Consider the following 24,578-nt stretch of genomic DNA (forward strand, 5'->3'; position numbering starts at 1 on the left):
ATACGTCGCAAAATAAGTCTACTTGCAAGCTTCATAATTGTGTCAAAGGAATGATCTCACAAAGCCACACAAACTGTATCCAGCTGGCTACTGCAAGCCACACAAGTTATTATACTACACGATATACCTCGGTTCTGATTTTATAAAAAAAACTGCTATAAAAATAATGTTTTCCCTGAAAACTCAATGAAACGAGTTGCCACCAATCGTTTTTAGTTGCAACGACTTCTTAAAACAACTGGAATGAGTTTTCGACTGGCGAAGGAGGTGGCTGTCGAGTTGCATTTCTTATTTAGTGCCCCAATTTTCGTTATTTGCTTAAAAAATTAAGACAGCGTATCCTCTTCGGATTTAATGTAAATTGTTTCTTGTTCCTGCAATGCTCCTTTTGCTAGGGCCAAAGCAATGTTTCAGAGACGGCAAAATAAATAATAAGTACGCATAAACAGTCTTACCGGTGCCCTTTAGGCACCCCGGAAAAAGAGTGTAGGATTACAAATCGAGCCCTTTGATGACTGATATAGTTGACGCACATTTTAAGCATGAAATGCTTTTAGCTCCCGTTGTCGGCAGTGTGGTGACGTCACGCCGAGACCGAGAGCCAACATCCGGGCACTGAATTCCACTGATCCGGGCAGTGAAACGAGAACATCCGGGCACCGTACGAGATTTAACGAGATTCAACGAGACTCTCTAAGCCCTCCTACGGGACCGGCATACAAGCGCCGGTTGCTTTCCAAACGAGTCACAAAAAATAACTGCTGCCAGTGTCTTCTCAATGTTCATCAAGATATCACTCGAGCTGTGCATTTGATAATGCACGGAATTATAATTTCCTATTTCTAATAACACGTGCAAAAAGCACATACATGCCACAATACACTTCGTTGTCATACGTGATCTGTTAGGGGCTTTGAGAGAAGGCCGCTTAGAGAAAGAGGGGAGCTCCAGGGCGAGAAGGGTTTTCGGCTGAAAAACTGAACTGCTTTCGCGCCCTCCCCAAGGATGGCGCTGCGGTTCTACACTCACGCATGTAAAAGGCCGGCCGCAGGGCCTTCGGCTCATGCCCTTTCCCTCTTTGACAGGCAGATGTATACACGCTCGCGGAGTATTCGAACGCGCTGCATATACATTCTTGTCAGGCCTGCGTCTCGTCAACATTTCATGCTTACTCTACTCTCGGTTACGGGAGAGGCAGAGATTTTTTTACTTGCTGCTACGAAAAAGCGGCCCCATCCACTTCATGATCACGTGTCGTAAAACATAACATTCGAAAGCCTTGAGCACTCAGCAAATCGCCCTACTCAACCTCGGTCAGAGCTGCGTAGCAAACACTCTTCAAAACCGGCGCGTCGACGAAATCTGAAGTCGCTAGGGAAATCTCGGAACAATGAGGACACGCGAGGAATCAATACTTTCGCTAGAGAATTCCAGCGTTAGGGAGTCTTGAGGATCGTACGCGGGTACGTCCGCTCTCTAGGGGGCGTCGACCCAGACGTTGTTGCCTGCTGCTGGCGTGTGGCAAGAGGGAGCAACGAACGTCCTTGCCGCCGCGCCTAGACGTCATCGTTGTGGGGTGCTTAGCAGTGCCCATTCATTCTTTCGCCGCAATCGTAAGCGATCGACACAGATAGGAATCTGCGATAACGCACGTAGCCATCGCTTTCACTCTACGGTGCAAAGGAAGTGGAAACTAGGCGGTTAGGTTCCTCCACTAGGTGAAGTGTGCGGTAAGTAGAGAGAGCATCTTCTTCTCCCGTAGACATACGGTAAACACTATAGGGGACGCTTGGAACGGAAACACCAAGAACAGCCCGCACGGTTTCAACTGTGGTGGACTTCACGTGAAAGACCTGATATCGAACCTGGATACCTAGATTTGGAAGGTATGTATTCTGCGTTAGCTCGCTTTATTTGTATGCGTTCATGACCACTCGCTTCTCTGTCGGAATAGGCGATCATCGCGTAGGCATTACGGGTCTTGTTCGTCTTCGCCACTGAGCTGGTGCGTGGTGAGAGTTCCTTACTCGATTGTGGAAATGCATGTTGATGAAGGATGAAAGGGCCAACACATTATTAGCATACATTCACTGAATAATCTGCAAGCATGAGGACGAAGCATAATATTTTTTAGTAATATTTTTGTTAGACGCTTGGTAGCTTTAATATTTTGCCGTGTCTGATAGACGAGTGAAAAGGATTTGGTACGTAAACGTGGAATGCATGTAGCCTTTTGTATTGCTTGCACTTGTGCAAGGTACGAACTTGAACACTTTCTGCAGAATTCTTCAGATTTTTTTATATGGAAATGTAATTTATTATCTTCGTTATTTATTAGCAAACTCATTCTGTGGATAACTAAGACAGAGAAGTTTGTGTATATTATTTTGAGTACATGCAAAACTACATGGAATCTGGACTAAATTCTACTTCTGTGTACTGTTACTTGTCTGCAGATTGCGACTTAATCGCACCTCAGCGATAGAAATCTAAATACCGCAGCCTAAGATCTTAATTTAACTAAATCATAAATGTGATGCAACTCGTGCTCCGCTTCTGAGGCCTGGAAAGGGAATGTATTAAAGCTCTTATGCACTGATTCTTATTTTAGTGCAACTATGAACAGATTGCATGCAGTGCATTGGCTGTCTGCGAAAAATGTATTATTTACATTCTGGCGAAATACATCGATGTCACCACCAGCTCTCTGGCGCGATCTTGAACATTTGTTCGTTGTTACCGGTCAGACCGCTGTCTGACCATCAACAGTGTCTCGAGCTGTCTTACAGTGACGAGAAAAACAATCAGTTGTCAGTCAGCTCCCGGGTCGTTAATTCATTCTCGTACTTAGTTTTTGTTGCGCTAAATTAGCAAATGTTAACCATCAAGCCCTGTACGATGTACTGTAGAAACACAATCTCGGTTCGGTCAAACTATTTTTTAAATTTACACCTCACAACACATGGCCAGGTGCGAACGTGCTAGTAACGCCGTGAATCTTTTACTATTTGTTTATTCGCGCCCAAAGCCGCCGGCATGCGACTTTATTTTGTGGCGCGAGTTGCGGCCAGATTTGTAAGGATTGATCGCGACCGCGCCTAACTGCGTCTCTTCCTCCAGCCTGTTGTATTTCCTTTGGCGCCTTATCAGGACGGTTCTTTGCCAGGTTTGAACTGGGCATGGCCTAGAGCGATTGGCATTCCGTTCGACGACCACCGAGCACGCTATGCCACAACGCCACCGCCGAGTCATTCAGTTTCTTGTGAGCGCGGGTCAGCCGATTAAAGAGTATTATTGGGCAACCCTTTTCGCCGCAACCCTGCTCGCCGAACTCTCGTCACCACAGCGTGAAAACATTAACCCTTTCAAGAGCGGCTCGTACTTTGTCTTGATAAAATATTTCTTCTTCTTCTTCTTCTTCTTCACCTCTTTATAATGGCACATACCCACGTGTGGGGATTGGCCAAGGTGTAGTGGTATACATAAGAAAATTTTCCTAGGATTAAACGTGAATTTTGAAAAATGTATTCATGAAAAACGACAGAAGAATATTTGAAGTGAAATAACAAAGAACATTTTGGCGAGAATAATAATAATTAAAAAAAAAAGAACTCCGAGACTTTTAAAGGAGTTAGCAAATCAACCTACCAGTTGCAATTATGTAATCATGTAGATTCTCACAAATTGAACTCAAAGCAAATCCTTTGGCGCTCGCTCCGAACGATAACAGCACTGGCATAGATAACGGGAGCCCTAACCTGGAGAGAGGGACCTCCAGGTAAATCTTTCTCTGAAGTGCGAACTTTGGACAGCAGAGGAGGAAATGGTCCACAGATTCAACGACCCCGCATGAATCACATAGGTTTGTTGGAGACCACCCACATCTGCATAGGTATAAATTTAAACTGGGAATCCTGCACCGCAGTCGCGTCATTGATACCTCACACTGCCTGGTTTTACACGAACGGGTGTTCCATTTATACGCTAAGTGCTGATAATCAGCAGTATTTAGTAGGGGATCGCGTAACCTGGCTGATATGTGTTGGAACCGCTGAAACCTGGAGATCGCCAGCAGACTGAAATTCGGGACGGGATGCGTTACTGGCCCGTCAAGAGCTGACCTTGCTAAATAATCAGCCACCTCGTTGGAATGAATGCCTGCATGACCAGGAACCCAGACAAAACGGACCTCCTTTAAAGTGGACGGGACAAAAAATCGCAGGAAGCGGCACAAAAAATATTTTTGGGAAGTTTCAAGGGAGACTAAAACTGACAAACAATCAGCCAGGATGATAACGTGAGATACATGACACGGAATTTTGTGCAGGGCCATTCCAAGAGCCAAAAATTCCGCAAAGAATATGGGGATATAATCTGGGATGCGGACAGAATAGCTCCATGCCAAATCCTGCGAAAAGATGCCAACTGCAGCTTTTTGGCCGCTGACGGAGGCATCAGTAGAAAGCACCACATGATGGGGGAATTCCGCTATATGACCAGAAAGAATGCCGTTTAAAATGTTTGTGGGCATGTGTTTCGCATGAGATGGGAAGATGTGGTCAAAATGGAATTCCACTGCTGCCGGCGTGTCGTCAACCCACTGCAAGGAACTGAGATCAACACCAATCGGGGTTAAAAGTTTCTGCGTTAAGGTAATTTGTGGCATTTTATACCGTGGCCAATGATGGTAAAAAAATAAGGCCTGCTGAGACACAAAAATAGGAGTACTGACATTAGTCATCGGGTCCAACGACCTGAGGAAAGTTCGCACCGTGATTATTTGAAAGCGGGAAATTAAATCGGGCATACTGGCTTCGAGATAAAGCAGGGCGTTTGAAACTGATTTTGGGAGACCAAGGCAGAGACGTAGAGCGCGCCTTTCCAGTAAGATTAGGGGTTGGACCTTGTAGTTTGCGCTACCAGAGAACAAAACGCAACCAAATTCAAGTATAGGTCTTACATAAGCTTTGTAAAGTAACAATAATGTGTCGCGGCGCATCCCAAACCTTTTATTGGCGATTCGTGTCAGCCGGCCTAGAGCGCGTTCTCCTTTCCGCACGTTGTTCATGATATGAAGGCTCCAATCTAAGGTTGGATGGTAAGTAACACCTAGATATGTAACAGATTCCACTTGTGGAATCAGATTAGAGTGATGGGCTAATGAAATGTACAAAGGCGTGTCTGGAGGAAATACCAGTGTGCCACATTTGTCAACATTCAGGGATAAATTAATACGGTGCAACCAAACTCCAAGAGCATCCAAATATCCCTGCATAATCTGGTAAAGCGAATGGATATCCGTGGCCGAGGCGAAAAAAGCTATGTCGTCTGCATACACAAAAACTGTTATATCAGGACGGATGGGGATGTCACTGACCAAAATATTAAAAAGCAGCGGTGATAGTACCGAGCCTTGCGGCACTCCTCTTGATTGATGGTAAGTATTAGAACGTAGGGTACCCTCTGCGCAGTAAAAGTATCTGTCCTTTAGAAATTCAGATATCCATGCATAAATGTAGGTTGGAGGATGTAACTGCGCAAGTCTGTCAAGTAAAATAGTATGTTCTACACTATCATAGGCCTTTGCTACATCAAGAGTCACCAAGGCTGAAACTTCTCTTCTGCGTATCGAGAGCCGGATTCTACTCTCAAGATCCACATGCGCGGTCCATATAGAGCATCCGCGACGAAAGCCAATCTGTGCTGGGCTAAGGCCATTAACATCCTGAACATATTTTGTGAGACGGCTGTGCACTACCCTTTCAATTAATTTGACTAAATTTGAAGTTAGTGTGATTGGCCGAATATTATCTAAAACGTACCCTTTACCAGCATCTTTCCTTAATAAAATAATTTTAGCTATCTTCCAAATGCTTGGAATCCATGCATTGTTCAATGAAGTATTGACAATATCTAAGAGGTTGCTTGTGAAATCCTTGGCTAAAATTTTAATCATACCAACAGTGACACCATCTTGCCCGGGAGCTGCAGGGTGCAGCATTGCTAGGACTGAGAGGAGCTCTGACGCATCAACCTCGGTGTAATCTGAAGAGGGTGTGATTGCGCGCAAAGGGACATTTCTTTGAGTCTGGAAACGTACCGCTAGTCCCTGAGCAATACTATCCAGGGTTTCCTGAGCCTGTTGGGGGGATAACACTGTTGAAGAATTAAGGTGAGGGACTGGAGAACTCTTGTTACGTTGCATAAATCTATACAGGGCCTTCCGATTACGAGGAGTTGAAAGATAAGTGTTCAAATTTTGGTTATAGTCCTCCTTGGCTTTTGCAATTGTTCTTTTGAAAGATGCAGAGAAAAATTTGTAATTTAACCAATTTGCTGGACTCTGGTTGCAGGATAGCCTCTTCCAGGCCGCTTTTCTGCAACGATAGGCCTTCTCACATTCTTGTGTCCACCAGGGAGACGGCTGTTTATTAGAGACTGCTGCGGGCACAGTGAATATTGCATGGTCTACTGCACTTTGCAAAAATGAAACCGCCTGCTGAGCTCTGTCATCCCGGCTAGTACTGACTATAGAGGCAAGTGAGGCGGACATCAAACTTTTATAAATATTGTGGTTGACAAATTTATGGTTTACACAACTATTTTTGTGCGGAGATAACCGGATAGTGAAAGTTATAGGAAAGTGGTCACTAGAAGTACCCGAATCTTCTGTCAACCAGTCAGTCACCTCAAGCCTACCTGCCGATAATGTTAAGTCAATGGCTGAGCGAGCACCACCTCGCATAAATGTTATATCTCTTGAATTACAGCAGCGTACAGCATTTGCAGACAGCCACGACCAGAGAAGCTGGCCGCAGGAATCAGTGCGACTTCCCCATTCACTGTGGTGGGAATTAAAATCTCCCGCAATAACTACACTACTTGCGCCAGCCACCAAGCTGTCTAAGCAGTCTGTCCTCTGTACACCTAAAGGAAAGTAGGTATTAGCAATTGTAATATCAGCACACTGCGGAAATGAAATTTTGAGCGCTAAAAGCTCACAGTCAGGGAGAAGAATTTTGTTAGAGATAGATGCCTGATGACATATGTGTTTAGAAAGCATGATTACCAATCCGCCTCCCCTACCAGCATTTCGATCTAATCTGAAAACTCGAAAGTTTTTCATTGAAAATGATTTATAAGGTGATAACAACGTTTCTTGTAAAAGCACGATATCAGGGTTGTGTTTCCGAATAAGTAGTTCTAGATCTGGAAGAGAAGAGAATACCGAGCGGCAATTCCATTGTAACACTTTGATGCCTGCCATGATTACTGACCAATTGAAGAGGCAGACACCGCCTCTTTGAGGATATCAGCATTGGGAAGAAGTTTTGGTGGTCCTTTTCTAGCTTTCATCTGATGAGAACTAGATTTAGATGGAGACGAGGAAGCACGACGCTTCTGCGTAGAACACGACATTTCAACATCTGTTGTGCAGATATCGGAGCAACATGCATTGCTAGGTAGAGAGATGTTAGGTGGGACCTGGGAAGCATCAGGAGGTGATGCTGAGCTGCTAGCAGTAGCGGCAGAAGCTGAAACAGACGCAGGCTTCGCTGCCAGAACGGATGGAGATGGTGACACAGATTGAACTGCAATAAACTGAGCTAACGCCTCAGAAAATGTGTTTAGCATACGATCAACAACATTGTTAAGGGCTTTTTCTACAGTGGAGACAATGGAGGCAGTCAAGTTGGACTCAATATCCCCAACAGAAGCGCGCACACGACTAGCGTATGAATCCTTCTTCCTGTTAAGAAGAGCGTAAGCATCGGCTCTTGAGCACCGCTTCTCTGTGATAATATCTAACAATCTGCGCTCCTCACTGCGTTTTGCGCAGTCGGCATCATCTGCTGGGTGGTTATTGCTGCAGAGGCAACAATGAGGCTGTTCTGAGGTGCAGTTATCCGCAGCATGACCTTCGCCACACAAACGGCAGCGGGTCTCTGACTTGCATGCTTTGCCGCTATGCCCGAACCGCCAACAGTTGGTGCATTGAAGTGGGCGCGGTTGCAGAGTGTCTACACGGTATACAATAGGCCAGATTTTTAGTTCAGTAGGGCAGGAAGTGCCAGCAAAAGTTGTTATCACCGATTCAGTAGCAACACGCGAGCCGTTTATTTCTCTACTGCACCGATATACCGAAAGGACTCCAACACCTGCATCCTGAAATTCTTCTAGAATTTCTTGCGGGGAAGATGCTGGGTCCACACCGCGTACAATGCCCTTGACGCATGCAAGCTGCTCGGGAATGAATGCTTTTACCGGTAGTGAACTGAAAATTTTGCACTGCAGCAAGTCAGCCACACAAGCGATATCGGACGATTTGCAGACAATGCCTCTACGGCCAAATGGGCGCACTTCAGAGATCTGAAGATAGTTGGCTGTCAATGATCGTAGTTCCTGTTGAATAACTTTGGGTGTTTTCATTTTGATCGCCCCCTCACCGATTGAGACGAGAGCCACAGGAATTGCCTCAATGCCATTTTTCTGGAAGCACTCAAGCGGCAGGCTTTGGGCTGGCAAGCTGGCAAACCAAGCTGCCGACCCTCCACCTGGGGAGGTCAAAGACATCTCACAGCGAAAAGCCCCCTCAGGTTCACATTAACCTAACCTTAGCCTAAGCCTTGGCCAAAAACCCCCCAACGTAGAACGGCCTCACCAGTGAAGAGCAATCCGGAACCACCAGAAGAAGCAGAGTCCAGCAGCACAGTCCAGAAGCAGCAGCGTTCGAGCCACGTCGCCCACGTCGCCCAGCTAGGGTGATTTTCCACCTAAACATTTTCTTTCTCGTGGTCGTCTGATTTCAGGGATGTTGGAAACCGCCACAAAACCAGGATACATTAAGCACACTTTGGGCAATGCCAACAATTAAAACTTCTTGAACGCGGCCAGGTCGTCAAGTAACCCGATCCAGTCACAGCGATTTGGCTCCACGCGGAACAGGTCACTATATGCACGGCGCTTTCAATGACCTTTGCCACACAGGAAAATATGTTTTGCAGGGCTGAAGAATGCCAAGTAACTTTTCAACACAAAACATAAATGGTTATTTCAAACGCGTGCACCCAATTTTGTACATTGTGTCAAAATTGCTGACAAGTGGGACACTGAAACACGAGGATATCTCCCAGGAGCACTTGACGGAACACAGAGCTATGCTTCCTTTTCTAAGGTCCACATGACGCCAGAAACAATACAAAAAATCATTTTAAGGATAACAAAATCTCCCTGCACGGATATGTTGAAGAACGTGCTACCAGGTGATCTGTTTCATGAAATGTTATTTACTACTTTCTCCAGCGAACATGAACAAGCACCTAAGATGGGAGGTGAAGAGTGCGAAGCTCATCTGACAGAAAGAAATCACTTCTAGTTCTGGCATACTCAAATAAAAACCTAAATTTCCGATGTACACAATTGTGCACACACCGCCTGAAATGGTTAAACGTGATAGCATAGCGTAGCTGTCCTCAGACCATGACTGGAAAGTTGGTAAGGTGATTCCACTCTATAAATCAGGCGACAAGCATTGTCCTCTCAATTACCGACCTATATCTCTAACCAGTATCCCGTGCAAAATATTAGAACATATCCTATATTCATATATTGCCAACTTTCTCGAATCTAACTCATTTTTCTCGAACTCACAGCACGGCTTTCGTAAAACGTATTCCTGCGAAACTCAACTCGCCTCTTTCACACACAAGCTAAACATTATTCTTGATAATCGTTCAATGGCAGATTGTATTTTTCTTGACTATTCTAAGGCTTTCGACAAAGTGTGTCATAAACTCTTACTTTACAAATTACAGCTAATGAACATGGACCTCAAACTTCTTACTTGGATTGAATATTTTCTCACTAACCGTTCGCAGTACGTATCAGCCAATAATCAGAACTCTCAGTCAAATCCCGTTCACTCCGGCGTCCCGCAAGGCTCCGTCCTTGGTCCTCTTCTTTTTCTAATTTACATTAACGACTTGCCTCCTTCTGTTTCCTCACATATCCATTTATTTGCTGACGATTGTGTAATCTTCCGGGAAATAACATGCAGTGACGACATAACTACCCTTCAATCAGACTTAAACGCTGTTTCTTCGTGGTGTAAAACATGGCTAATGGAACTTAACATCAATAAGTGTAAATCTCTTCGCGTATCCAGGACTGACAGAAGTATCCCCACTTATTTCCTGAATCATATTCCCTTAGAATCAGTACACTCATACAAGTACCTTGGTGTGCACATCACTTCCACTCTCACTTGGTCTCTACATATCACATACATAGTTAACAACGCCAATCGTATGCTGGGTTACATCCGCCGCAACTTCGCCAGAGCTCCTTCATCCCTCAAACTGCTATTGTACAAGACTTTAATACGTCCAAAACTAGAATATGCCGCATCCATCTGGGACCCTCATCATGAAAACCTTATTCATTCACTCGAAATGGTCCAACATAACGCAGCCCACTTCATTCTCTCCAACTACAATAGGACCGCTAGCATATCTTCAATGAAATCAAGCCTTAATCTGCCATACTTAGCTTCACGTCGCAAAATGTTTCGTATCTGCCTATTCCATAAGATCTTTCATCATCCACACCTGCGCAGTGTATTACTCTCTTCCCCGCATCACCTATCATCAAGATTAGATCATGCCTACAAAGTCGGTGTCCCATTTTGCAGAACTAACGCTTTCTTTCAGTCATTTTTACCTCGAACAGCAGCAGAGTGGAATCACCTTCCCGCACCAACAGCAACCATCAAAGATTACCAGCTTTTCAAGAACGGCTTAGCTAACATTGTATGATTAGACACATCTGTAACTTTTTTGATAATAGCCCCATATCGTTTATTGTATTGTTATGTTTTTCTTCCACCTGTAACCACTCCCCTCTCTAATGCCAATGGCCCTGAGGGTATATGAAATAAATAAATAAATAAATAAATAAATAAATAAAATACCTGTCACAGTGTGTTACATATCAAGGGCTAGCCAATCATCATTGCTGAAATGCGTGCCAAAGGCGACGCTGCAAGCAGTGCAGACCCGACACATTCCGCCTGCCCGTACCATATAACATATGATCCATAGAACGCCGCTCGAAGGATCTTTCCTTAAGACCTCCAAGCCACCCATCTCTTTGCCTGTGTGAGCACTGCATAATAATGGCAGAACAAGGGACAACAGAAGGCTGCCTTCAGGTATCCTTTGTTCTAATCCACATACTATCCTGCAAGCCAAATTCACGAGTTGTATTCCATTTATTCAGTAATTCTTGCATTACGAGCTAAGAGAGAGAGAGAGGACGGAATAGGAACAGGGAAGGTAGAGATGTTAAATAAAAGAGTGTTCCGGTTGGCAACTCTGCAGTGGGGATGAGCGATTAGGGATGTAAAAGAACACAATCAGCCTCTCACACAAGCATAACGAAACAGGGTAACGAAACAGGGTAACGAAACATTGCTTCGTACATCTTGAGGGGCGTCGAATGCTGCGGCCAAATTCCGAGGATCTAACTCTCCGTGAGATGGCAAGGATCGAGGCGGCCCAGAGCACAGCACCGTGTATGCCTTTCGGTGCTGAAAAACGGGGCACTCTCACAGTAGGCGTTCCATTGTATCCTCACATCCACATCTCAAAGGCTGTCTAATTATACGTGCCGGCATTACCCTCTAAGTTTGCATGTAAACTGCGCGAGTAGAGAATGAATTTTGGCGCGGAACTTAGTGGCTATACTGATCCTCCATTTACTTCAAAACGGTGCCAACCAGTCCTTCTCAGTGCTGACGTCACGACTTTGAAACTACGTGCGGAAATGTTCGAATTATATTTCCCTTCCCATGAATGTTTTTTTTTGCGTCCGGACGAACATTACATTGCCAGAAAGAGCCATAGAATAGTTTTTTTACCAACAACTTTAATTACATGAAGTTGACCTGAACATTCCTTAGGTTCGACTAGATCGGAGAATGGATGCTGGTTAGATGGCACAATCAGCACTTATTTTGATCATGTGAGCTTAAAGGGTCAGTCTACTCACCGAGATGAGTGTATAAATAATGGCATATTCTGGTAGTTGGCCCCCTATAACATCAATAACGAGGGATCTGCGCCCAGTTTAGGCAGGAATTTATATTTTATTTCGGCGTTAAAAGTCGCGTAAAATGCATGGTGACGACCCCAAACGTTCATTTTGTTCAAGAAAGTGGTAGTCTTTTTTTGTAGAAGCATAAGTGAATATACTACGTACCGTTTGTATGCCACAATGTCAGAGAAACGCACGTTTTGTTCTAGTAAACTGTAGAAGGCGTACCGCTCGCTTTTTCTTTAAATCACATGAATATTTATAGTTACACGTACGCAAAACGCAGGCACATTCCCACTTTTAGTTCAGCGTATGCTAGCAGAGACGCAAAAATAAACTCAGCCTACAGTGGCGCCATCTGGTCGTCAGGACGGGAACCATTGCTGTAAACAAACCGACTCTCCACTTAAGCCTAGGAACGGCAGAATCGTCACTCTAATTATTAAAATAAAGCAAATTTATCCCTTATATGTTTTCTTATAGTCGAGATGAGACGAAGCGAAAGACAGGCGCCCCATTTATGGCCAGTGAACGCACTGAAAAAGGCAGCAACAACGAGAATTCAGTCCGAAGCGAGAGGTCCGGCTTCGACGGGCGCCGCCATGTTTGTCGCCGCGCGGCGGAAATCCAGATGGTTGCCAGATGAGACTACCATCTCATACAGATGTGTTCCCACATTAATAAATTCTATTTTAAAATGTTCTACCGCACTCCTTGGCACCACAGCTGGCTAAACGGTAATTTGAGTAGAGAGCTATCGGTTGCCGCAAAGAAAATATGGTCGATAAAATTCAGTAGACTGACCCTTTAAGGATAACGCGAGACACAATCGCAGCCAGTTACCTACAGGATAACGTGGTGGTGAGAACGGCGTCATGAATGGACTAGCAGAGGATAGGGACGGTGAAAACTAATTTCTTATTGGGATAACTTGCGCCCATAAACAACTGCACAACTCGGCGGTGGCGATCGCCACAAACGTCTTCTGCGGTCGACGAAGAACAGAATCAACGCGGCTCTCCACCGCGCGCTATTTAAGGCTCAAAAAGCAGCTAGAAAATTCTTGAACAGCGTACAGGATGTGGCGTGTGGCTCCAATTATTTCAGACGAAACGGGTCGGATCTCGCGTCACAATGGGAGGCCTCCTCATACCAGCACTTGTCAACTTGAACAAAAAGTAGAAATCTTCGCGGCACTCAGGTGATAATCTAGGGACTTTTTGTCTTCAGCAAAACGTACACAGTACACAGAGTAATATATTTGTACTTCTAAATTCACATTTCACCTTCTTCAGTTCCATAGTCTTCGAAATTTTCACGCAGATGACGGAAACCGTGGGCGCCAACCTTCTGGGGGAGTCCCTCCTCAACTTCTCCATCGACCTGTACAAGCAGCTGATATCAGATAGCGGCCGCAGTGGGAACGTCGTCTACTCCCCGTTCAGCATCTCTGCTGCGCTCTCGATGGCTTTAGCAGGTGCACGGAACACCACTGCGAAGGAGCTCACCGACGTCCTGCACGTCGACGGCGATGACATCCACAAGCACTTCTCAAGCTTCATCTCCCAGCTGTCCGGATTCACCCCTGACGTGAAGCTCCACGTCGCCAATAGGATGTATGCTGAGCAGACATTCCCAGTTCTGGACACCTACCTCTCCCTTCTGCGGGAGTCCTACGGTGCCACGCTTGATTCTGTTGACTTCCAGAAAAACTTCGAGAAAGTCCGAAACGAGATCAATGCCTGGGTAGAGCAGGTCACCGAATCAAAGATAAAAAATCTTCTTCCCGTGGGAGCCGTAGACACCTCAACCATCTTAATCCTTGTGAATGCCATCTACTTTAAGGGCCTCTGGGGCTCCAAGTTTGACCCCAAGTCGACGCATCGTTCTTACTTTCACCTGGACTCGAAGAATAAGAAGAAAGTCGACATGATGTACCAACAGAACAGGTACAAGATGAGTCGCAGTAGTGAGCTCGCGGTCACGGCTTTGGAGATACCGTACCGAGGCGGCAAAACCTCCATGGTCATTCTTCGACCCGACAGCGTCGAGGGGTTGTCCAAACTAGAGGAGAGTTTGACAGCTTCGAATCTTGCCGCCCTTCTGAAGAACTTATGGACTCGTCCGAGCGTCAAGCTCTACCTTCCTAGGTTCAAGTTGGAACAGGCGATTAACCTCAAGAAGATGCTGAATGCCATGGGGATTAAAGACTTGTTTACACCTGCTGCGGACCTCAGGGGAATGAGCGAAACGGGGAAGCTCGTGGCTTCCGAGGTTGTACATAAGGCCTTCGTGGAAGTAAACGAAGAAGGCACTGAAGCTGCCGCCGCCACTGGCATTGTGGCGCGTTATTATTGCTCTCCAGGTCGTCCAGTGGAAAATCGATTTATTGTCGATCGCCCGTTCATGTTCCTCATCCGCAGCCTCGATCCAGAGCTCGTGCTTTTCATGGGGTCTGTTCGTCAGCTTGAACAGCCGTATGAAATGAACAGTAAGATAGGTTCACATCGCGGCCTGCGGGAAAGTCCGTGCAGTACTCTATAATGGCGTCACAAAGCGAAGACTTGTACGTGTATTGCTGCCTGTAAACAGATTTATAATTTCCGTAGTCTGCGCAAACAAATTCGTGTGGCATATTTTGCGTACTTATAGGCTTCGCGTGTACCAGGAGCCCAGCGCTTAACTTCGAATTTAGGCGTTTAGGCCTGGCGCTTTGAGCTGCCGGTTAATGATAATGCTTCGTTTATTGATAATACACACGTGATTGCCGATGGATGCCTTGTGATTGTTTTCCTGCTTGACTGCAACTACAATGAAAGAAAATGCATTCTAGTGGCATCGCTGAGTATTAAATGACATATGCAACCGAATACAATATTATCATAAGAACCACCTCTGTGCTTCCGTGCATTATTTCGATAGAGTTAAGACTGCCGGTGTGGAAAAAATTTGGCATGGTCGGCGTTGTGAGCGAGAAATGGGCCGGGGTTGAGTGCCCCACGTGGCATCCTAGGTGGCAGGGGGCCAGCTAAGTCACCTGACCGTGTGACGTCCTCACAATCGGCCTACAGGATTGTGAGCAGAGGAGGAAAGAGTCCACCATGGCGGGGGGCAGTTAATTGCTCGGAAAGAACAATGTGGGTCTCACAAGCCCCATCGGTGACAGCACCCGCATCGCAGGGCAGTGGCGCATCGCTTAACAGTGTACGTACGGCCGCGCCAGAAGTAGTATCAGGACTCTCAGCGATCTATGAATGTAAAGTAACGAACGAGCAATTCCTCTTATATGGTCACTAACCCAGCAACGTTATCACGTCAAAGCTTTAAGGCGGAGCATAAGTGAGTGGGCCCCCCCCCCCCCCCCCCCCTACCCAGTTTTTTCGCTCATAATAACATCTTGGTAAAGCAGTCCTGCAGGCACGAGATGAGAATTACAATCAAATCACGGGAAGCTCTCTTCTGGCAGCCATCGGAATACCAGCCCTTCGACGTGTACGATCCCAGCTCCGAAAATACCTGCCTTTCCCGCAAGCAAAACGCACGAGGGTGTTCCATTTCACGCTAACTCCACTCACATAAGTATACAGTACCCTACCTCCCGACAAAGCCCAAATTATCCTCACGATCATTGTACGCTTTTGCAGATGACCTTTTCACAAAGAGAAGCTACTATAAAGAACACAAATCCACCCACCAACGACCATTGGTCCGCTTTTCAAGGTTTGTAAAGTTTACAAATTGGTATGAGCCACTACCGCACAAAGAGAACGGATTTTTACTGTCTCGTGATGCGCTGTTTCGACGCGGGCCGTCAAACTTACTGCCTCCGCAAATGAATCCACCCAAAAGGCACGCAAAAGAAAGCCTGCTGGCACTATGGTCCTACGCGAAAGAAGCACAGGTTGTTAACAAGTTTAATGTCGCCGGCGTAAAGGCGACGATGACATCCAAGCCAACAAGCTGCTGTAGCAAGAGGCCATATAGCCATGCGACACAAAAAACGTTTTATCAGTTAACTGTTCATTACATACATGAGACCCGTTGCTTTAAGGGCCGTTCTTTGCGTGTTCAAGGCAAAAAACTTATATGAAATTATACCGTTAAGGAACGGGTATCTTTTTTTTTTCTATCTGGCTCAGCATGAGCAAGCGGCGTTTTCGGTCGGATGACATGAACAAGCGTGAGCTGATGCTTTCTTTCTGCCGCAGCAGGCTTGGAGGTTGCCTGAAGACCTCCCCACTAATTTTTTCATCACTACTGACACATCAAGACAAATGTACTCATATACGTACCATCAAACCTCAGTATGGAACTTCAAGTTTGAGCGCTTTGAAGTATGGCGTCTTCACTGTTACCTGCGCTGCAGGATGCCTACTGTGGTCCTATGCATGGCTTCATTGAAGGGTTGTCTTATCTTGAGGTAAACGTGTCAGCCCACGCGCTAGGAGAGCTTCTGCAGAACCTTTCGGTCCCCTCAGAAATACCTCTCGCTGCCTAAGTACAAGCCAGAACAGTCGATATGCCTCGAAGAATCTCTGCAGGCTCTGCGCGTCAAAGACCCTGTTCACGTCGGCCGCGGACTGTACAGGCACAATCAGCCCAGAGACGGAGTTGAGGGTTTTGAAAGTTGTCCACAAGGTTTTCACAAGAAAGGCAGAAGAGCTGTAGCCGCTGAGGCCTTGTTTCGTTGCACGTGCGCTTGTGAAGATGCATAATTTGTGGGGGATCGATCGGTATTTTCTTTGTCCGCTGCCATGACTTTTGTTCTCTTCGCGTGATCGCTTAAACGGCCACAGGGACTGTCACATTACTAATGACGGATCCATACTTTGTGAAAGAGAAGACACTGTAGTACAGAACCTAAAGTATAACTGAAATTTCTTTGTTTAGCTGCACATTAAAGTGCAGCAATCTGTGTTTAAATTACGTTTTTATCGGAATGACATTTGTGTGATGTGAGCTTTCAGCGTTAATTTGATGATGACAATGAATTGTCTGTGGCCAAGTATTTTTTTTTTCAGGTGGTTATCCTGTGGCACTGGGGATCGAATCCTGAACTTCCTGCATGCGAGGACGATGCTCAAACGACTAGGCCATCGCTGCGGGCCTTCAAGCGTCAATTTCCAGGGTTGTCTGTCGAACTTTGCGTCAAATACTTTGTAAACACTTGGTTAAAACTCGACTTAGAAACTTGTCTCAAAGCTTTTAGCCAGTTTTTGCGAGTTTGTGAGGCACTTTGGGCAGGGCGAGTCAGCTTTACAAGGTGCATGGAATTGCCGAATCCAACCTCAGTAAAGCAAACTCATATCATCATCATCAGAATCATGACTACACGCACTCTTACTTCTTTTCTCTGAAATGATAAAATAATCTATTGAAATAGCCTAGAACCTTGCTGCTGTAATCGAAGTGAAACGTAGGTGTTTGCGAATTGCTGTGTGTTAGGGGCTATGAAGTTCTGAACTACAACAGAAGGCCAGGTAACAAAATCTAGGCATAATAAACATTTTCGGCGCGTTAAAAAAAACAGCAAACAGAGCGTGCAAACTTAATCGGCAAAAAGATGGTCTCATGACCGTAATGAAAGTATACAATGAAGGACTATTGTCGTCACTCAAAAACCTCAGTGTGAAGACAAGGCGCCGCGATTTCCGAAAACTTCAGGCAGGGCGTTTTCGCTATTGGCGGAACAAAGTGCACAAAACACTACGAAGGCGCACTAAACAGCGCTAGCCGGCCGACAGCGGTTGCGCTATGAAGCGTGTGGCATGGCGACCACTGGGAAGCAACCGTAAGTTGTGCAGGATCCGATACGGTGGAAAAGAGAGGATCAGCCGTCATGAGAATTCCGGGCAACGTCAAGTTGGTATCTGGCTTGGCTGATGTTTGGCCAGAACGGTAATTCTCCAGCGGAATAATAGTTACTCCGCGAGCATTGCCCTAATATGGGCGAAACAGTACTCACTAAAACGGAAATAAAATCAATTTCCTTCAATCAGAAGCACTAGAAGGTATTCATTCCGAAGGTTTTTGAATGCCACAGCAACACGAGAACCATCGCCTGCTTCGTGCAGAGACTGAAATGATACGTTTTCATATTTGATATACTTCCCGAAAATGAATTGTATCATACTGGGTGGCTTTAGAAGTTACTGTACCGTTTACAGGAGGTATTCCGGGGCCTGAAATGGGAACAGTTGGGGATAAGAGTTAATGGAGAATACCTAAGTAATTTGCGATTCGCTGATGACATTGCCTTGCTAAGTCACTCAGGACATGAACTGCAAAGCACGGTAAATAAGTTGGACAGGCAGAGCATAACGGTGGGGTTAAAAATTAACATCCAGAAAACCAAAGTACATGCAAGTAACATGCAGAAAACCAAAGTGCAAAACAGTCGATAAAAGCTGAGTGTTCTGAAAGAAAATCGAGACCGAGAGTGAGCTCATGAGTCCATGGATTAAAAAGAGTAAAGCGCACTGGGAGGACACGGCCGACAACACTAACGGGAGTGGTGCAGATTCCATCAACAGCAAATGTTCCACTGTCCGCGACACGCATCCGAGACGGAGCAGGGGTGACGGAGGCGACGGCGAAGGTCTGTACTCATTAAGGATACATGTGCTTCGGTGTAAATGAGAAGCACGCACGGGAACACCATCGACGGAAATGTCTAGTTGGTTCAGCCTGGAGGACTGTAGAAGTTTTGTGGGCCGGGTCACGGATGCAGTGCCCCCTCTGGGGAGCTGCATCAACTATTTTTCCAAATCAGAAAGGATGGAAGGGGCAGCAGCCGAGAGAGGAGGTGGCTTCGGGGATCGACAACGACTGGCTGGAGGAGAAGGGGAGCAGGAAAAAAGACGAGGTGAGGAACTTGCGGAGCCAGACTTGTCAGGCTGAGATCGGGGTAGGAAACGAGGAGGCATGTCGGGACGGTAACTCTAGCGACAGTCGTTGCGAGGACTCGGAAAAGGCCATCCGCTGCGGCAGTGCCGGAAAATGTGGCCGACGCGGGAGCAGTTGAAGCAGATAGATAGGTCGGTCATCAGACGTCCGCCACTCTGCTGGATTTCGGTAGCGCGGAGAAGAATTCGTAGCACGGGTACGAAAAACGTCGGCGCCAGGGGGCCGGACGCTTGGGCTTACGATGGAATATGCGGACGTTTATAGGTCCATGTTATTAAGTCCTTCGCGCGCGATGCCCTAAATAAGTGATAGAGAGGGCAAGTTGTGGTCGGAGATGGTGAGGCGGGGTGGCAAGAGTGCAAAAGCTTCCAGTTCACGACAAACGATCCGCGTGACGGTGTCGGCGACGTTAGGGGTTGTACCGGGAGTGTTACTAGATGGTAGGTTCTGCTGCTTACAAGCAGATATCGCGGCCGTATATGGACGCCGAAGAAGCTGCTTGAAAATACGCCGGCTATTGACCTCCTCAAAGCGACGAAACTCCCTGATGAGGGCATCCATATTTTTGCAGTCCTTACATAGGAGCAAGTGGAACGCGTCATCAGCAATTCGTTTCAATATGTGGTCTACTTCTTTCCGATTCCCACACGGTAGCATCGACTTGGTGGCAAAATGATAAGAGATCTTGTATGAATGCGATGTAGCCTTCTGTGGAAGACTGAGAACCCGACAAAAGTTGTTTTTTTTTTGCCAGGAGCTTAAAATCATAGTGTTGACCTAACAGAGCCTGAAGCTCTTCTTTGAAAACGTCCCAACTAGTTACGTATTCCTCTTGCGTGTCACACTATTGCCACGCCGTGCCGGTCCGATAGAAAATTAGCTGAGGTTTAGCTCCGGTTAAACCGGGCAAGTTGCGCAAGCAAGCACCCGAAGCGAACGCGCGTATTTATTCCCCGTTTCCCTTCCGCTTATTCTCTCCTCTCTGCGCATTCTGACAAATGTGTCGAGAGCTCGCGCGGCGCAGCGACGGTCCTGCCGCCTGGTGAAGCGCGGCTGAAACGGTTGCTATGGCAACGGCGCTCCATCTGTTTGACCTCGGCCACCGCCGGGAGCTACGCGACGGCTCGAAACCTGGCGTAGTATTGCTTACGCAATAAAATGACGTCCACCAGCATCACAGTGGGGACCCACCTGTTATGGGTGCTCACGCGTTTATACGTGGCTATCTAATTCTGGGCATTGTCGCCCGCGGCGCCGAAAAAGCTGTCGGGGTCACAGAGATGAGCCGCCACCATGAAAGTAGGGTGAGTGGTACTCGGTGACTCAAAGAGTTGGGTCATTTTGGCCGGCCCCGTGCAGCGACCATTGCGAAGCTCTTTGAGCAACGGGCCTGGGCACGGAGGGTAATGCCACCTCCATCTCCACCAAGATTTTATGTTGCAGAAGGCGGTCGCAGCACGTAGAACCGCACAACGCAAGACACAAGCACAAGACACAAAACTAACACAAAACGTTATTCACCACCTGCTGTGGGTTTGCCGGGCGCTGAAGCCGACAAGAATTCGGTACCTGTCGGCAGTGGGTCTCTCGGCAATAAATAATCGCTTGAACAAAAAAAAAAACACAAAGCAGAGGCCGCCGCGATAGATTCGGCCAGAAAGCACCACCATTATCATCTTCAGTTTGAATACGCCCACTGCAGGGCAAAAGCCGCTCCCATGTCTCTCCAATTAACCCTGTTCTTTTCCAGCCACGGCCACCATATACCCTCAAACTTTTTAATCTCGTCCGCCCACCTAGCTTTCTCAAGCCCCGTGCTAGGCTTGCCTTCTCTTAGAATCCACTCCGTTACCTTTAGAACCAGCGGTTATTTTCACTACGCCTTACATGCCGTGCCGAAGCCCATTTCTTCCCACTGATTTCGACTAGGATGTCATTAACCCGCGTTTTTTCCCTTACCCGCTCTGCCTCCTTTCGTACTCTTACCGTTACACCTATCATTTTTCTTTCCATAGCTCGCTGCGTTATCCTTAACTTAAGCTGAACCCTCTTCATTAGCCTCTAGGTTTCGGTCCCATAGGTGAACGAGTTCCTTGTACATAGAAGCTGAGGGGTTCGTTGTATTACGTATATAGGATTTCGTTATATTATGCGCATTTCTCTGTCCCCTGACTGACAACGGGAATATGGTGTACGAGTTGCCGCGTATCCTTTACGAAAGCCTGCCTGATCATTTGGTTGATTCAAGTCTAAGGCTGTCGTGACTCTATCAGCGATTACCTTATTAAATAACTTCCAGGTCGGTCTGTAACTATTCAAGTCCTTGACGTCTCTTTTCTTATGAACTAAGCTAATGTGAGCGTTCTTACAAGCTTCTGCTACGCTCGAAGTCATGGCGCATTACGTACACTAGGTGGCTAGTCTTTGTAGCACAGTCTATTCTCCTTCCTTCAACAGGTCTGCTGCTGCTTAGCCCCTCTTTTGTTACTGGCGGGATGTCCAATTGCTGTGCTCTACTGCCTCTGTCATTAACGTTCTGAGTACATTGGCTGCGGTATAGATTTGGGTAAAACTCTTCTGCTGCTTTAACTGTCTCATCCATATTGCTATGGACATTGCCACTGCCCTCCTTGTTTCTTAACGCAAACATCTGATTTTGTCCTATGCCTAGTTTCTACTTTCACGGGTTTAGGCCACCTCCGTTCTTTAGGGCATGCTTGATTCCCCCCCCCCCCTTCCGCCCCCCCGTCCGTCCCTGAAATGTGACCCTGGTGGAATTTGGAAGAAATATTATTTAGCCATAAGCAAGCATGTATTTAAGTTGGATGTCGGACGCTTTAAAGCTGGGTGTCTGCAATGTTTCTATCTTTTTGTATCTAAAGGCGTAGCTCTTTGTGACGCGCTGAATTAACAGTCGACTCTTAGAGCCGCGTTCCAGGTGGCTAAGCATTCAGGAAAAAGCAATTATGAGTCGCGGTTGGGAACCTACAATAGCCAGCCCATCCAGGCAGATTATAATTACGACTAGCCGGCTGCTAGACGGCAAAATTTCTCGCAAGATTCGCCATCGCTCGTAAAGCGCAGCGAACTCTTAGCCTGAAGTCTCCTAAGGTAGGTGCGTTTGCTCAATTGTGTCTGCCATCGCATGGATGATGGCAAATAAGGAGCGGAAACAAACTGTCAGCCGCGGTGAACAGGACTGCCCATAAAAACCCTCGTACTTACACAGTAACTAAAATAAACTAATGAGTGTTTAACTGGCAGAGTCTGGTGGTTAATGTCAGCGGTAAATTCGAGAGCATGGACAACATGATGCCGTATTCGTTTTCGAAGGGATGAGAAATGTGCTCAGTAAAGCTGTGCAGTGAGATAAAATCAGATGCTTTTTTTTTTTCGCGCAAAAGCCCAAACAGAGTGCATTAGGCGCGAATGAAGATGAGTTCAAAGGCAACGACCTTTGATGACGTGTTACGTCGACCAGGGCGCCAAATTTTGACGGCCAGCTACACTGTATCATGGCGTGCACTGCCTTTTGCTTCGTCGATATCAAAAATAACGACCAGGCTATTGGCGGCGAATATCATTTTCCTTTCGGCCAGCGCGGAAGGAGAAGGATGTGCATGACGTGGCATAACAGCCCATGCAGTTCGAATTGGCCGCTGTAGGCGCTGCAACACGTAATCGGCGGACGTTCCGTTTGCATCGGGATTCCTGCGCGTCTGATGCGCTCATTTCCGGTTTTGTGGGGAACAAGAATCAGATTTCTCTGCGCTGCACAGTTTTAGAGAAATGCTTTTTTTTTACTTTTCATAAACTGATGCAGTATGGTTTGATCTATAGTTTCGGACTCCGAACTGTATGGTTATTCAAACAACAGTTAGTGAAATTTAGTTAATAAGCTACCTAATTAGGATGAATATTACAGAAATTGACGTCCGCCGAGGCTTTCTATACCTCTTCCTTCCTATTCTACTTTCTATTACGAACTCCCCTTAAATAGAAATTTATGAAAATATTCGCCGAAACAGTCGGTATATTACGGCAAGCCTCAACAGCTACAAACGCAAAATTTCGAACGCATTCAAACAATGATTTGTGTGATAAGGATCAGGAGATGCCAGAAGGGCGCACACCTCAGTGATTGGCTCAAATATTTTTTTCCGGCAGCCCACATTCCTAAGCCAATACGTATTGAATAGGTTCCATGTGACCTACTAAGTTCGCAAAGTATGTTCTGCCACCCTCCAGGCCGCCCTCTCCCAATTCCTCAGTCACGATACCGCCATCTTCTTTTTTGCCGAGGGTGGAGCACCTTGGCGCTGCATGCATGCTCTAGCCCCTCCTTAAGCGGTAAACCTCCCCTTCCCCCCTCTTCCGATCCGGTCTACACCACGCAGAAGAGGTTGCGCTTCGGAGGATCCGGGTCGGGATTGCACACTCTGAAAAGTGGGTTCTTCATTTCCGAGGCTTCTTCCCTCACACCCCGATGCCACATAAGACCCTCGACAAGGAGCAGGCTGTTTACACGAGACAATTGCAGTAAAAAACTTTGCCCAACATGTATATTTATCGTAAAATCCATCCTACAGCATACACAGATACCAGTCCCTAGTGCGCAAACACACCCACACTGTATCACCTCGCGTGAGCCTACCCCGCGTGTGAGGTGGTCCTAACTATGCGAAACGCAACAACGCAGCAGTGAGAAGTCTTGCTGAACAGTGAGTCCTGGAAAGACCTGCGGTGGTTGGTCGAACGGGCATGCCGGGTGGCACGAGTAAATGGAGTCCTGGACTTAGGGCCCACTCGCTGAAAACGCAAACCCTCAAAGAAAATAAACAAAGTTTTTCGCCTCCTCTCTCTCACATCCGAGTGTCCGTACGCCAATATCAGGAAGTGAAAACCGACCGTCACCGTCTACTGTGGGTCTTCCCAGCTCCAAAACAGAGAAGGATCGGACACCTGGCCGCAGCAGGGATTTCCCCGTGCATTTTTGCTTCCTATGACGCGTGGACGCCTGGACATCATCATCATCATCGGTCTCTCTGAGAGATAACTTGATTAGGCAACCTTATTTAATTTACACATAACCATGCCCCTTTTTTTGTTTCTCATAACCATTTCCTCTTCATGCCTGAGGCAATAAACACTGCTTACAAATTTTTGTAGGTAGTAAATCGTTTCCATGTACTCAAGCGAGTGAAAGAAGAACATCGGCTTGTTGCAACTGTCACAGCATCTAATCAGAGCCCGCCTGAACAGTTGAGAGGCAGAACTGCATTCGGGAGAGTTTTATTTTTAATTCGCATGCAGACATGCTAGATGGCGATAGTTTAACAGACGCGTTCCTCTAGTTTTACCAGTCCTTTTGGTCTTCACGGAGCAGCTGTTCATAATGGATCTGCTTTTATAGCCCACTCCTTCAGCTGCGTTCCAGGTGGTCAAGTTTCAATTGCAGGGTATCGCGAGATCTGTATGCCGATGCATAATAGAACACTCATCCTGACAGATGGTAACCATAAGTCGCTGTTTGAACGCAGAACCGCTCTGAGAGTCCAGTCGGCGACAATAGTCAGTGG

The 24,578-nt window shown here is 46.5% G+C and overlaps 1 pseudogene; it reads left to right on the forward strand.

Annotated features, from left to right (window-relative positions):
• The first annotated feature begins 13,416 nt into the window (after positions 1 to 13,416).
• Positions 13,417 to 14,880, forward strand: LOC149331859 (iris pseudogene; annotated as a pseudogene).
• Positions 14,881 to 24,578: the final 9,698 nt, after the last annotated feature.

This window comes from Amblyomma mixtum, chromosome 8 (assembly GCF_055824585.1).
Source record: "Amblyomma mixtum isolate Tamu chromosome 8, ASM5582458v1, whole genome shotgun sequence".
Classification (NCBI taxonomy): Eukaryota; Metazoa; Arthropoda; class Arachnida; order Ixodida; family Ixodidae; genus Amblyomma; species Amblyomma mixtum.